The 15,760-nt window shown below is 42.3% G+C and overlaps 1 long non-coding RNA gene across 1 annotated transcript; it reads left to right on the forward strand.

Annotated features, from left to right (window-relative positions):
- The first annotated feature begins 8,015 nt into the window (after window positions 1-8,015).
- LOC106498988 (uncharacterized) lies at window positions 8,016-14,938 on the forward strand. The gene is made up of 3 exons (XR_001295082.2): window positions 8,016-8,079; window positions 12,413-12,556; window positions 13,919-14,938. It is a non-coding gene; the product is annotated as an uncharacterized lncRNA (long non-coding RNA).
- Window positions 14,939-15,760: the final 822 nt, after the last annotated feature.

The raw sequence follows: 15,760 nt of genomic DNA on the forward strand, positions 1-15,760 counted from the left end.
AGAGCCAGCTCCAGTCCAGAACCTAAATAGCCTCCTGAGCCTTAGCACTGAGCCTAAACTAATACGAAAGCCCCCAGTTTGGTGTTCAGGGTCATGCTAATGCAGCGGACTTGCATCCAGTCCAACTTGGAGGATGGACACAGCTGGTGTGTGGCTGTCAGTTAACTCCAAGAGTTAACTTTTCATCTCCAGCATTGTAAAACTGATGTATTCTGTGAGCTCATGTTCAAGGACTTTTCTGCAGGGGATTTCAATATGGGCTCTTTATTTTCATTAGAAATGGAAGCAATTTGTTTTAGCTGTCTGCCAAAACGAGTGGAGAATTAGAGTCTGGATGTGAACCCCAGCCCTCTTCTGCAATCAGAACAGGCTCTTCCAGTTGCTCATTCCCCCTATACTAAATAGTACAGCATTACAAGCCTGTCTGTGTTAGATGTGTGCTGCACAGCATTCTTGCTGTAAAGATAGCAAAGCCTAACTGTTTGCTGTACAAGGGAAGAAATATAGTTCAGATTTTGCTTGTGGAATAAGGCAGAGCACTGGCCCTGGTTGTGTTTCAACTCTCCTGTTAAAGCTTGCAGAGGAAAAGGGTCTGGCATTGTAGAAAGGAGCACACCAAGTACTCTGTGCAGGAAAAATTGTGCACCTAATGCTAACCACACATGATGGACTGTCTGCTGCTAATCAAAATATTGTTGTGCATTGTTACTGAATAGTTCTCTGTGAGTAATGACAAAGATGCTGTTCTTAATGTATTTATTGACTCTATGGTGCAAAAAGCTGCTTAGATAGATCTGAAAACCAGATCTCCTCCATGGTGATCTCATGGTCTGGACAGATGTAGCCTGGACACATGGCAGGGAGATGGAGGTGGTCAGAGCAATCTGAACTGACAGAGAATGTCAGAACACACCATATTTTGTGGGAGCATTCTGCAAGTTATGGGTCTGGGAATAGGATGTGGACAGATACGCACTATGGAAGGGAGAAAGCAAACTCATCCAGCAGGATGTCGCTGCTGAGCAGAGGACTCTGCCAAGGTTCAGTTCAGCAGTGGGCTGCACACCTGCCATTTCCAGACAAGTCTGAAGGCATTGAGGATATCAGTGCCCTGCAAGATTAAACTCTTTGATTCCAATCTCTTTAGCTAGAAAGCATGTTGTTTTATCTAATGCTTGTCTCTATCTGTTTTAGGCTGTGGTGCCTGCTGAGAAAAGGTATGCATAATGAAATGATTAAATCATGCATTTTCAAATAATCAAAGTCATGCTGTTTCAGATATGCAGAAATTCTGTTCCTCTTATGAGACATCTAGCTAGGTTCATAATTTCTTTTGGATTTTAAATTTCTTAGAAGGACTCTGAATAAAAGAGAATCTGGTTAAGGCCAGTTCTGCTCTCCTATATGCCCAGGGCCAGATATGATCGCATTCATATTCTTCTTGTGTCGCTGCAGACAGAAAATAACTTTGCAGTCTGATTTTATGCTCTAAAGAAAATCATTCACACTGTGACAGCACTTCAAAATATTTCAATCCTTATTCTGTATATGCTGCTGGCTATGACTGCAGTGCAGAAAAAACGCTTCACTGAATCAGTAATTATGGGAAGGGGTAAAGTCTCCAAATCGTTCTTTTCCATCTTGATTTTTGTAACTAATCCCTCACCCCTACTGTATCTGCAGTCTGAGATGTTTCCCTTTTAACTCTGCACTACTTCAACCTTTGGCATCCCTTATACACTTAGTTGCTCGGCACGTGCTTAACCATTGTGTGCAATAAGGGCAGATGGTGCTATGTACGCTGTTGTTCATAGGGTTCACCTCCTGATCTTGGGAAATCTCCCTGAGGAACCGTCCCTTATGGCAGATGTGCTGGCAGGAAGTGGCTCATCTCCTGCTCTCCAAACAGATATGGACATTGCCTGTTTCTTAGGGGCAGTGGGAGCAAGGTGGATCTCCTAGCACCTGAATGCTGCTGAACTGCAACCAGAGCTCTCTATAGCATTAGGGTGATGGCCAGGAGGGGATGTGTGATATGAGCACATGTGGGGTATGGTGAAATGCAAAGAGAAAGAACAAGTGGCATATGCAGTGAAAAAAGTGAATCAGAAAGACCCTTATCTTTTGTCAGAGTCCAGAGATTCTCACCCATCCACCAAGGTAAGTTCCCTTCTTAAAAGGATGCTGTCAAGGCTGATTGGTCTCAGCTGAAAACTTCTGGTTTTGTCTTGGGTGATAGGCACCTATCTGTATGACTTTGCTGTTTGGTGTCTATCTCAGGAGCATGCATGCAACCTGCTGAAACCAACAGGAATCATATTATCGAGGAGGGCTTAGAGCTCCCAAGGTCATTGAAATGACAGAGGACTGATGAGGCTAATATGCTTATTGTAATGAAGGGATTGTATTTACAGGGGAGGTGACACAGCAAATAGAACAGAGCAGCATCACAAGACACTCTTCTAGGTTGGTTTTTGCAGATCCAAAATACAGCCTCAGGGAGAAGAATAGTGAATGAGTCCCTCCCTCCTTCAAAGTGCTATGCTTAGGAAATTGAGTAACAATTGGAGTCTACCTAGGAAGACAGAGAAATTTAATTGAATAGCAAAATATCAGATCTGTATTTCAAACAGGAATTAGCTTTTTGGGCCAAGCAGAAGCATTTAATTTTGACAAAAGGAGTTGTAAGAACTCAGCTGTCTTACCATAATGGAAACTGTCACAACCAGTTTCCTTTTTATTAGGGAAGCGTTGTTCCAAGAGACTTCAGTTCCGCATGTGCAGTTCTCCATCTTGAAACAAAAACATCTCAGAACAAATGACACACAAGAACTAAGATTTTCAGTTTCAAAGGGCTATGCTTCTGCACTGGACATAAGGCTAGTGACCATATGGCTGCCCTGCTGGGATGCAGGGGGCAGTCTGTGATGACCCTTGTTCTGAAGATCACATGTTGAAGACAATGAGGCAATAAGATAGAAAATATTGCTCCAGCAGAAAGCCTTAATTAGGGCATTGAAAATGGTAAACTTGAGTAGCTATAAACAGACAGCAGATGGAGACGGAAGAAAAGGAAATAATCAAAGCCTACATTAAGACAGAGACAGCTTAGATGACTGCTTTCATTTAAATTCATCTTGTAAAATAAATTTGCTAGTTTTACTCTAGATCTGGATTTCCTCAGTTGACAAAGTAAAAAAAGCTTAGCAGCAGTGCAGAACAAACTCAGCATTCAAAAAGCAGAGAGTAATTTCTTCTCTCCACATGAACAAAGCTGAATGGTTACGCTGGTTGCCTTCAACTTTAAAATGCTGCTGTAGAACAGGGAGCTTGATGCTATCCTCTTTTGCCCTACCCAGTGTGACTGTCTGGGACAGGACATGAGGCTGCCATGGAAAAAACCTGCCTCAAGATAAGAGCTTGACAGCTATTCTTAGACCTGTCACACCTCTCATGTTGAGCATAAACCTCTCCCAACTGGCTTTTGCTGTGCAGTTCCCAGAGACAAAGCCTGTATCCCATGCTCTTTCCTAATCTGTCAAGAAGCATGCAAGAGAGACCTCTGCAATCCACCTGCCAGTTTCATCCAGCACTTGGAGCTTTGGAGTAGGAAAAATGCTCCTGTACTGGAGAGGAAGATTTCACCCAGCTGAGATGGGCTTTTGGAGAAACTCTGTTGGAAGGCATGCACCCAACTGCAGCCTTGTCTCACAGTCCCTCCACTATCTTGTAACCTGGTATACCATGTTTCCTGTGTCCCATCACATGTCCTGTGTCCTACTGCGTGCTGCAAGAGAAGAGCATGGAGTGATCTGAACTCAAGACTTTCACCCATTGGTGGGCATGTGCATGATGCATTTGGAGTAACCAGCATTCAGGAGATATAAAGTTAATATTACCAGTGCCTGTTCCCCATGTTAGACCTCATCCTCGCAGAGTTCTGCCTCTTTCATTTGGCTGCTGTACCTCTTACTTAAACCCAAAACTTTGACCAGCAGTCAAGAGACAGAGAAGAGCTGTGTGTGGTTTAGAGACTTCAGTGCAATTTATTTCAGAAAGTGTCTATCATTAAAAGGTGTAAAGCCTTTAGCAGTCGAGAGTAGAATGACTTTGTGTTAATAACAAATTATGCCCGTCCATATTGATTTTCCTGTCTGAACAATTCCCAGATCAAATGTGCTTGTTTTACAAGTCAAAAGGTGATTTTTTTCCAACTGCTGTCACTCCAAACTGAAGAGCTAAAACCCACGTTTTTCTTTCCTCCATCACTGTGGTAAATAACCTCATAGTGAAGGCGCACCTTATCATTTTGTTGCCGATCCACAAAGCTTACTTTTTAATAAAGCTTCCCAGCTCCATCAGCCAGGTATTGCTATCAAGAGTAATTGCACATTGAAGAGCTAGTGATGTGCAGTATTCATCCTCCCAAGTATCCTAAGTGCTCTGATACATCTTGCTCCCTGCTCTCACTGTGTGACCCACAAACTCAAACAACTTCCAGAGTGACAGGAGTGCATAATGTCTGTACTCTTCTCACCAGGTTTGCTCTGCCTGAATCAGACAGTAACAGACTTGTGCATACAATATTGACAAGAAACACAGAGCAGCTGGACTCTATCCCTGAGAACAGCAGAGCTGGAGATGAAAACATCTGAACCCTTCAGAAAAGGCTTTGGATGAGGTGAGCCTGCTGTTGAATTGTTACCTGCATTCTTTACACATTATTAGGCATTTAGATTTAATTCCGTATCTTCCTTCTCAAAGCCTGCCAAGCATATCTGGTTTCTGCCAAGTGATTAGTAGCTGACTTTGTTTATTTGAGAACTGCTGGCAAAGCTGATCAGTGGCACTGCTTTCAGTTCTGTTTGGAGGTGCGGGTTGAGGGGAGATCTGGAGTGGACCTCACAACAAACTTGTAGTCACATTGCTTCAAGTAACATTGTACGGTCAGGATGACAGAATTTAGGAAATGAATGAATTTAACATTTATTCATGAGTGAGGCACACTGGGAGGATTCTTAATATCTTTTTCAGTAACAATAGAAAATACCAGCATTCCAAAATAGAGACAAAATAGCAAATACCAAAGGGACGACTTATTGAGAGAGAGGAAATCAAGTTGATTTGACTCCAGAAATAAAAACTGAATACTTTGAATATTTCTCTTTGTGCTTCTGATATCATCTTTTTTATTTTTCCAGGCAAAAATTACTCTTCAATTCTCTCTTTTTTTTTTTTAAGGTAATATCTCAGTGCCTTGCTGATGAAGGCAAATAAGTTGTGCTGACTTTCCCCCTAGGACTTTCCTGCGAAAAATAACTTGCTGATGGAGAGATGATGGCAACCAGACCTGGACAAAAAAAACTCTAATAAGGTACAACACATTGCCTTAACCTATGTCAGAGTGCATTTCAAGACAGACTATTAGGAGCATGAATGTGTTTTTTGTATTTTTGTTTTGTATCTGACTCTAGCCTTTCAAGTTCCTGTACTGAAGCAGCAGAACAGACCTCTGAGATTCCCAAGCTGGTATCAACAGCACTGTTATCTATTGGACTCAAGTTCCTGGCCCCCAGGGTTGAGTCATCCTGAAACCCTTCAATGGGAGGGGAACTCATTTTGAGGGATTCCTCTGTAAGAAGTATAAGGAAGGGGTAACAGAACTGTGTGCTTTTTTGTGTGACAAAAGCCTTCATGTCCCCTCAAGGTTCCTTCTAGTCTTTTCCTATTCCAGATTTCCCAGCCTTTCTGTACCAGCAACTCTCTGAGTTTTGCTTTAAAAAAGAGCCTGAAACCCAGCTTCTTCTGCTGTGGGCCGCAGCACAGCTCCTCTCCAGGGAGCACTGCATGAGCTGGCGGGAGGTGGTGCCAGGGTGCTGTGGACTGTGTTCCCGTGACAGCATGCATCTTGCAGCAACCCCACCTCTACTGTACACCAGAGGGTGCAGAGGAGAAACAAGTCCCCTCCAGGCTGAACAGAGAGGCAGCTGGGTCCTGCTTCCTATTGCAGTGGGAAGCAGATCACTCCACAGAGTGATGGCAGAGTGGCTGTGTTGGGAGATGGTGTAAAGCAATGGTTTTGTTACCTGGGATCAGGGCACGGAGACACATTAACTGGGGGAGGAAAGTCATCTGCTTCACAGCCGCATCCTGGGGAACCAGGGGAGTTTTCAACCCTTTTTTTTCTGATTCTTGTCAATATGAGAAGTCCAAGTTGAAAGGTTAGATTTGAATACCAGACATCCTACATCTGCAGGAAAGAGGGCACTGCTTGGTTATTTCCCCTGTCTCTGCTATGCGCGCTTTGCCCTTTGTATTCAAACACAGCAGTGGATCTTGCTTAGACAAATTATATCCCTGCTTCTGTTCTTTTATAGTCTCCCATAGCAAGGTCCCCGAAGTTATCTAATAACAATAGATGTTATCATGTCATCCCACAATAACTCTAAATATCATCACAGGAAACATTGCCAAATAAACAGTGTAATTATTGCAAAGATGCAAACCAGCACTCCTGAAAACACATAGTGAGTTGTCCTTTGTCTTGTCATACAAATTATTTCTATTATTTTCTTGAGTGCTTTGTTTTGTCTCCCTTTGCTTTTCAAGCTGCCTTTTATTTTTCCTCGTCTCTTGTGATCATGTGCAAGAAACTTGTGTCTCCAGGCACAGAAATATAAAGCACAGTCATTCTGAGTTGCCACTGGAATGTAGGTCCGCCCAGTTAATTTTTTCCCATTGTACTGGGTGGAGTGGTTCCATAGATACTCTCATATGCACACCCTTTCTTTTTTGGTACTGTTAATTATTTTAAGCTACTCTTCAGGTTGGTAGCATAGCTTATTACTATGGAAAATGGGTAGTTTCTCTCCTTTTGTGGTGACTAGTAAGCTATGAAAAGCTTTTTTAGCTTGATTTATTCTGACTTCTACTGTGTCCTGCTGATTTACCTATTATGCTCTGAAATAAGGCCAATTAAACCCAACAGTTAAACCAGACAGACTGGCATGCATTTTCCTATCAAAAGGTATTTTTGAAACAAAAAGACACGCTTTAAGTCAGTAAATGGTATCTTTTGCTTTGAACTAAGGACGGCACCACACAATTATCGTTGACTCTGTTGTCACAGGCACATCACATTATCACTCTGCTTTGCTTTGTTATTACGTTCAATCAAAGTAGTGAAATATAAAGGAGAACGCTGTTCTGTCAAGTGCTCCAAGGATGGGATTGCTGAACGCTGTATTTTAATAACCTGTCTTGTTCACATGAGCAGAGTCAGCAGCAGCCAAAGCAGAGAGCAGTTGTTGGCCAACCAAAACACAGCTGCTATACCTCATTTTGAAGTCTACCAGCCTTTTTGCTGTCCCTTTTTAGAGATTAAGCTTAATCTTCTGTATGTGAGGCTTATGTCACCTTATTCAAGAACAGTTTCACTGACAATCTTCAAGTTTTTTCCTCTTTACTTCATCCTTTGTGGTTTTGGCATGGAAATAGTTTTAGTAGAAATGTACCCAGGCAAAAAGCAAAACTGTATAAAGCTTGTGTGGTTCTGTCACACACCCAGCATTCAGTCCAAGGCCCTGCAAATGTCCCTGGAATTCACAAACTTTTTGAGAAAATATAGGCTGGTATTTTGGTATTCTATCAAAACCAGGTGAAATGATGATTTTCTGTGGTTTGAACACATGGGCATGCACAAAATAGAAGCTGCATTTTAAACTGAGTTTTACTGTGAGCATTTAGCTTTCTTTGAAATCCAAACAAAATCAAAGTATGGGAGGGGAGGTAGTTCTTTAGTCCGTATGGATCAAAATTTCATAAAATACTGAGTGAATTGCAGCAAAATGAAGCAGCTGAGTTTTACTAGCCTTCCTGCCTGCCTCTTTCTGTGGCTCAGTCTGTGCTGTTTGAAAGGCAAATCAGAGTAAGTAACTCCTCATCACTGGCAATAAACTCATTGCACTGGTTTATGCATAAGGGCTTCTGTTCCAAAGATAGCCTCTGGTATGTGGGTTACGTTTAAGTCCTGCTTTTAGAAGAGAGCTGTTCCAAGAGAAGCTGAATGTCTGTCTTCAGGTCTGTGATTTTGTAAAAGCCTAGATTTGAGCTTTTTTTACTGCTTGCATGTCACCGCACTTTTCTAATGACCACTGCTTGCTGCCTCAGTTGAATAAGTTTCCTAGATTAACCAGGAAAAAGAAAAACCCTCCACCCTTGGTTCTTTTTCATTTTATAATTAGCTGCTGCTTCTCTAGAATTGCTCTTTTATCATTATGTTTTGCTCTTGCCTGGATGTGCCCAGTACCTTAAAATGGAGCAGCTCTATATAGTTCACAATCAAAGATCACATGCTGCAAACCCATACTCAGAGCAATCCCACTGGAGTGAACGGGGCTGTTTCACATCAGGTCTACTTACTTTGTGAAGTTTAGTAGGTTCTGACCTTAAGTTACATGTTTTAAAAAGTCAGCAAAATGTTCTCTGACTCACCCGTAATAGTTTAATTACTAATGTGATGAATCTCCAGAAAATAGATCCAAATATGTTTATATAACAATCAGAAAACTTTCATTCCCAAAGGGAAGGAACAGTTAAACTTTCAACATCACTCATGTTTTGGCCTGAAGGTGTCCTGTGTGCTGTGCCAAAATGTAATAATTAAAGGGACATGATCAACATAAAACTAAATTCGTTGAAGTTCCTTACCTGTCTTACTTGGCAATGCCATAGAGTATTCAAAACAAAAGGTTTTAAAAAATAAGTTTGCTTTGCACCACCTAGGCTCTTAAGTTTTTCTCTATGCTCAGTGTTAACTATTTTGTTACCAAAACCAAAATTTGATTTTTTTTGTTTCACTTCTAGTTTGTGTTCGATCACTCGCTGCTTCTGTGCTGTATGTGCTCTGAATTTAAAAGACATCTGCTTCACTTCAGTTCCATCCCCCACTGTCGGTCTTTGCTTGCTCCTGTTATATGCACACTAAAATATTGCTGGCATGAATATGCGAGGAAAGTAAATGCAAAGCCAGCACCACAGATAATTGCTGATCCTTTTAAAGTGTCCAAGCCTCTCATGAGATCTTTGATGCAGAGGCTGTTAAGCAAGACAGACTAAGATTTGTCTGCTCTCTTTGCAAGCAACAAGAGCAAGCATCTGCAATTACTTTATGAAAACAACCACTGGTGAGAATTACAAATCAATACATGCAATGTGCTTGGTATATTTTATTTTAATGAATCCCTACTCCACATAGCATTTGGAGTTTCTCAACTGCCTTGTTAGATCCGTAATATCAAGGCAGGAGTACAAAGGGAGGAAACTGCCTCCTCTGGAGCTGGGATCACGTGGCCAGATGCTCCAAACGACCCTGCAAATTTTGCTGATTTGTTTTTTGGTGTTTCTCCTGGATGGTTGGTGTTGCAAGTAATTCATTTGAAATCACAGGTCACTTGACAGACGAGTGATTGTGAGTGCATTACAAGAGTTGTGAATTTTTAAAAATATGTGTTTATATGTGTTTATATGTGTTTATATGTGTATAAAAACATAATGTGTATATTAAAAAAAAGTGTAATACTGAGTCCTTGGGCAAGCCTAACCCTCCTGTCAATCTCAGAGCTGGTCAGATAAGGAGACAGCTGCTTTAGCATGCAGCTTGCACCGAGCAGACATGCCCTGTCCAGATGTTGGCACACTTCCATGCTGGCTTATCCTTGGATTAAGAGGAGAGAATCAACTTCAACCCATCACATTGTGCAGAGGGCTCTGACCTGCAGAGCAAGGGCACAGTGCCACACTAACACAGCCATATGGCTTCTGTCTTGGAGCTGGCTTGCATCTGGTCAACTCAAATTCAGGCAGAGGAATTTACATCCATCTGCACTCATGGCCCACTGAAGCTCAAGGTCAGTTTGAGGTTAAGGCTAAAACAATCCTTTTTCTAGGAAAAATGCCTGGGGCAAGGCCTGTCTGATCCAAAAGATTTGATGTTCCCAAGGAAAAAAAGCTTCTCTACTTCAAAGGCATGGCTTTCTCCTACTTATAGGGGTTATAACAAAGAGATCTTGTGATCTCACATGGTCAATCACAGCTCAGAAGGCTGTGGAATAGTCCACTTTATCAGTGAACTATTTGTAGCAAGTTCAGAGAGGGGGGAAAACATCCAAAAACCAAAATGCCAACAGAATGTGTAGGATCAGCTGGAGTACAGATATACTTGAGAAAATCATGGCTTACTCATAAGTATTGCTCAAGCTGAAATAGAAGATGAATGTACAAAATCAGTTACTGCTAGGGAATCATTCATTCCTCTAACCACTACAGGGAAGAGATACTTAAACAGAAGAACGAAATATGCACCACTCGTAAGATTTAAAAGAGCATTGTGAAACAAATACTGCAGACGTTTAGGTTGTGTAAATGTTTGGTCAGGTCAAAAGCCAACTGAAGGCTCTCTGCATGTGCCAGGCCCATCAGCCCTATGTGGCTGGCAGTTAGCAGGCTTTTTAGTCAGCAGACTAATGACCTCCAGAGAAACACATGTCGCCAGTGAAGATTTAGTTCTGACTGTGATTTCAACCATACATCTTCTGATGCAGTTCCTCAGAGTTTGGTGTGATTGATTGGTTGGCCTGCATTAAGCAGGACTTTTAGGGGAATTAGTTATAGCCATCACATATGGGCAGCCAGCTGGGAGAGGCTCCCAAGACAGATCATCAGTGCTGAGGAGATAAAGGTTCCTTCTCCCAGGGGATGGATGCTTTGCTGTACTTGTGTTAGCCTGTTTGAATGTTTTTCTTTAATCTCTTTCAGGCTTGATTTGTAATTCTTCAGAATAACTAGTTTGCTGGGTTTTCTTCTAGTGCTCGGTAATTGCTTGGCTTCTTTCCAGTTGATGTTCCCCATGCACAAAGAGGGAAGTGTGCACTTCTTTATTAGGGTTTTTATATATATATTCCTTCCCTTAAATGAAACGAAGAGAGGTTTTGTATGCACTATATTTTGAGGGACAGGCGTCCTATGATGCCTCCAATGTTTCAACGGTGAATTTAGAGATTACAGGCAACACGGGATGTTTTCTGGAGTACATGCTGCCTTTGTGGGTGTGATCAAATTTGGCAGCTTAGCGTGCCATCAGTACAGCTGCTGTGGGGGCTCAGTCCCTCCAGATACACACAGACACTATGCTTGAGAGAAATTCTCGTTCATGCGAGGCTGGGTGGATCTGAGAGCACACTGTGCTCTTGGCTGCTCTTTAAAGAACAGCATAACCTCTCCACAGATAGTGATTGTCTTTGTACTAGGAATGGCATTATTCCCTATGTCAGTCTGCAGCATCCTGAACAGATTTGGATATAAACACCCTGGATGCAATAGCCTGAGCTTGATCTGCACCAGACAGCCTCCTGCTGTGGCAGGCATCCTTGGGAAAGTGCTGCTTTGGGAGTTAGAACATTCCTAACATGGGGAGAGAGCGGAGTGCATCTCCACAAAATCCTTCTGCTGTCATTGTAAAGGTGCACTCCCCAGGAAGCACAATGCCACATTTTACTGAAATTCAGCCAGTTTCTCTGCAATATTCAGTTTCTGATGTACAAATGCACATCCAGGCAGAATGGCCTATCTGCCATAAGCCTGGCATAATTTCTGTGTAATTACCTGGATAGGTAATGCTACCTGGAGAACAGAACCACTGGGGAGGGTTGCCTGCTTAGAACTGTATGTGTGCACAAGGGAGAACCTGCTAAAATCATAAAAACCTAGACTGTATACTCCACACTCTGCTTTTGATGACATAATATTTCCTGGGGCAAGTTTGAAGCGAAGTGACAGGTTTACCCTTTACTCTGGAAGCGAGTTTAAACACTCTGAGATGTGTAAGTACAAGAACTTGAACAGAAGAAATTGGATAAGTAGTTAAGGGTATCTCACAGGAGATAGGTTGACAGGAGTCTAGCTGATTTAACATTAATACCTAGAAAGTATAAGAGGCTGTAAGTTAAGCATGACAGATAATTAATTTCTATTGCCTTTCATCCTGCAGAAAATGATTTTCCTCCCATTTTTCTGTTTTCTGGCCCCAATTGAAAGTAACTCAATTTTTCAATTCAGTGAAACTTTTTAGTCCTGTCTGTTTATAAAAGACTTCATACCATAGTGCAACACTTCATAGGAAATGAAATTAATTCTTCTGTATACTCCTGAACTGTGAGAGATGCTCAATAAATAAAATAAATCTGCAAATGAAGAGAATTTAGTTGAAGACTGAATGTTTTCCATTCTCCTAAGAGACACAGAGCTCAGTATTCCCCTCACATCTGTATGTAAGCATGTAGGTTCAGCTAGGTGCCTGACATCATCTCAGAAGGTAAAAGAGCCCTGCGACTCTCTTTCTCTCCTTGTTCTTTAGAGCAAAACATGCTGTCTTCTGTAATCGTCCTGGAGACTGTGACTGCTTCTTGCCTGGCAGCTTCCAGGCAGTCACACATCTCTTCTTGTCCATGCACTGTGTTGTGGAAGGACTCCTCACCCTCTCCAGGCTCTTCTCTTGTGGGTAAGTAGAACAGCCAGAAAACCTCTCCAGGTCCATGATACTCACTTTCCCCCCCACATGCCTCCCCCAGTGCTACTTGTCAAAGTTTTGCCCTATCATATAACAATCAAAACTTTGAGTGCTTTTAACCTTTGTGGGAGACCAAATGATAGGGGCTTCTGGGCAGTGGCAGTTTAGCAACCCAGTTCCCTGGATCCAGTGATTCCTCATCGGGAAAGCAGTTGGGATGGGAGCTCAGTACAAGTCAAGACGAGGGTGCTTCTGATGGTAGTGTGCAGGCTTGAAGCAGTGGCATTTCCCCATGGGTTTCTCTTTGGAAGGATCCTCCTTCACAAAGCAGGGTGCTTTTTGAAGTGGGTATTTGAAGTGGCTTGAAGACAAGTGGTTTCAAACACCACTTGTCTTACTTCAACATGTGACTACTGCTGTCCTAACAGGGTGCAGGATGTGCAGGATCCCTTCAAAACCCAATGCTACACCTTAAAAAATGTGGTATTTGCTCACCACCAGAGACTTTCCTTCATAACACACTGAGCACATGATTCTGCTCCACCTCCTGCCTTCTAGGGTGGTAGGAGAGAGAGACTGATTTGATAAGTGAACCTGGGTGTTCCACAGAGAAGGTTCTCTGGATGTGGACTAGGGACTAGGAAGTAGCACAGACCAACCTTTCAGAGTAAATGATGGGAATCAACTCACCTTGATTCTCTGTTTTGCTCTGCTGTTGACTCATTGCATGATCACAGGCAAGTCACTTCACCTCGATGCAAGAGCTGGCTAGAACATGCCTCCGAGGGGAAAGTGCTGTCTTATGCCTTTCTAGTAATGGCCTGTTTACTTGCTACTTTGTCCATGTTCAGTTGTTGTGTGGTTATGGCTTTAGTGTTTGGAAGAGGAAGAAGATAGTGTAGATTAGAAGTCCATGTTACAATAACCAAATGTGCAACAGCAGGCTTAAAATGATAGAAAAGGTGTAACTGATTCCTTAATTAGTTAAATGGAAAGGAACCTGTGGCTACTGGTAGGGCACAGAGCTCCAGGTTCACATCTCATCAGCACACGGAAACATTTTATGGGGCTCCTACAAAGGTTCAAGATTCATTCTATACTTGGCTGAGTTCTTTTTGCCATAAATGTTTTCTCTTTTGAATGAAGTCTTTTTATAGTGACATCATTAAAATCTTTTAGAGCTTGTAAAGCATAAAATACCCCCATACTAAAGCATAACTGAGAGGAAAAAAAACATTGAAACCCCTGGGCCACTGGGCTTTCCTCCTATCTCTGCTGGCTTTTTCAGAACTTCTGCTGAACGTGTGACCACAGCTCTGAATTCATGTCTGCTTTCTCTTTGATTTTATGCAGGACTCATGCCTTATGGGTAATCATGAATGAACCTCGTCAGTGAGAGTGAGTGTGGCTTGGGGAGACCACTGTTACTTTGCTGGGATGCCTGCCGAAGGACATTGTTTTGCACAGGCATGTGCTTGAATGCAAGTCTGATCCCTTGCCCCACAAGAGTGTTGATCCCAGGGAGTCTTCAAGTTCCTCATGTTTGAAGTTATTTGGACAATTCACCTGTCTTGCTTAGGTAATAGCTATAATATTCCCCTAAAATCCGGTCCAAGATTTTAAACTCAAAACCCAGGGTGCTGTCACTATACTAATGTCTTTTTACACAGCTGTCAATCCAGCTTGTAGGCTGGTGCCTGCCCATGGTGCAGCCACTGTACGCTCTCTGTGCACCACCACTTTCCATCATTATCTTCTCTAATCCTAATCCCCTACACAGTTCTGCCTACAATTTTCTACAAACCAAACCGACACCTTCCTCCTTAGTTTTCTAATACAGATAAGCCACAGCATCTGTTTACTGACCCAGTGGTACCCCCTGATGTTCCTCTCCTGGCCCCTGTGTTGGAATGAGTCATAAAAATGCTGCTCATTTTATCTTTATTAGGCATTTCAAAAAGGCTTGGAAAATGAGATGCTGTCTGTCCGAGGGCGTCTCAAAATGCATAGGCTCAGTTAACTGTATGGATTAAAAACCACCTGGAGGGCTGCTTTTTTTTGATCTGTGAAAATTTAAATTCAGCAGCCAGTGTTTCCTCTGCAACAGAGCATGAAATTACCACCTCTAGACTCCAAGGAAAAATCTGCTTTTCCTAAATTCCTTACAGTGCTTTAGCTGTTAGTGATTAACAGTGTCTGCCTTCATTTCTACCTCTGTCATTATAATACTAGATTTTGTGCGTATGGTAAGTGATGCAGGTACACCACCTATTGTTAAAATGGACTAGCGCTTCCAACAATGAAAATTCATGTCAGCTGCTTATAGTTTTGCAAAATTGTAACTGTTTGGGTTGAAACTCCTCATCCAGAGTGTCTGCTTCATACTGATTAATTTGTTTTAAATTTCAGAAAAGTGATTCAGCTGTTTTATGACCAAGATAAAGAAAATGTGTTATTGAATGTTGTTCTTAATACTTACTGGGCTACAGCAGAGGTTTTTTCCTTCTGTGAAAGAAATTCTACCACCCACATGCTTTGGATTTGAAACTTGTCATGTCTTGGATGTGTCTTCTGGTGTCAGGCAGGCCTGTGCTAAGAGCCTGTACAAAACAGCTGCTGAAATCGCAGTCTTTTTTGTTGCTTCTTGTTATAGCCTGTTTTCTGGATAATTTGTTTTCCTGGGTCCTGTCTTCTCTCCCACCATCCAAACCAAACAGCTCACTGCTGACCCCTCTCTCCTCTTCCTCGCCAAATCTGCTTGGGATCAAACCGAGGTCTCGCTCTGCCTTCCCCTCTGTGTGGAAGGGGTGAATCCTTACAAACTCTGTCTTCGGCCCCTGAACCGGGTGATATTGGTGAGGGAATATCTCAGTGTTGTCATACATACCTTTTGTCCTTCCCAAAGTCAGCAAACATGCTGATTTTAGTTGACTATGAATATGAACAATTATATTTTGAACATCTCCCAGCTGCTATAAACCCCTCTGGAATCAGCCAGCAAAACTGAGAGCAGAGACTGCCTTTCCTTCTTTCTCAGTATCCTCCCTTACCACTAGCTTCGTTGCTGTCTGAGTGTATTTCTGACATCTATGTCTATCCAGGTGTATGTTGGATTCCTAGGAACTGGAGTAACACTGACATTGATTTAGTACCAATTTCTGTAGTGTCAGAAATGGCACCTCCTGGGTGTGGAGA

The sequence above is a fragment of the Apteryx mantelli genome, chromosome 12 (genome assembly GCF_036417845.1).
Source record: "Apteryx mantelli isolate bAptMan1 chromosome 12, bAptMan1.hap1, whole genome shotgun sequence".
Taxonomy (NCBI): domain Eukaryota; kingdom Metazoa; phylum Chordata; class Aves; order Apterygiformes; family Apterygidae; genus Apteryx; species Apteryx mantelli.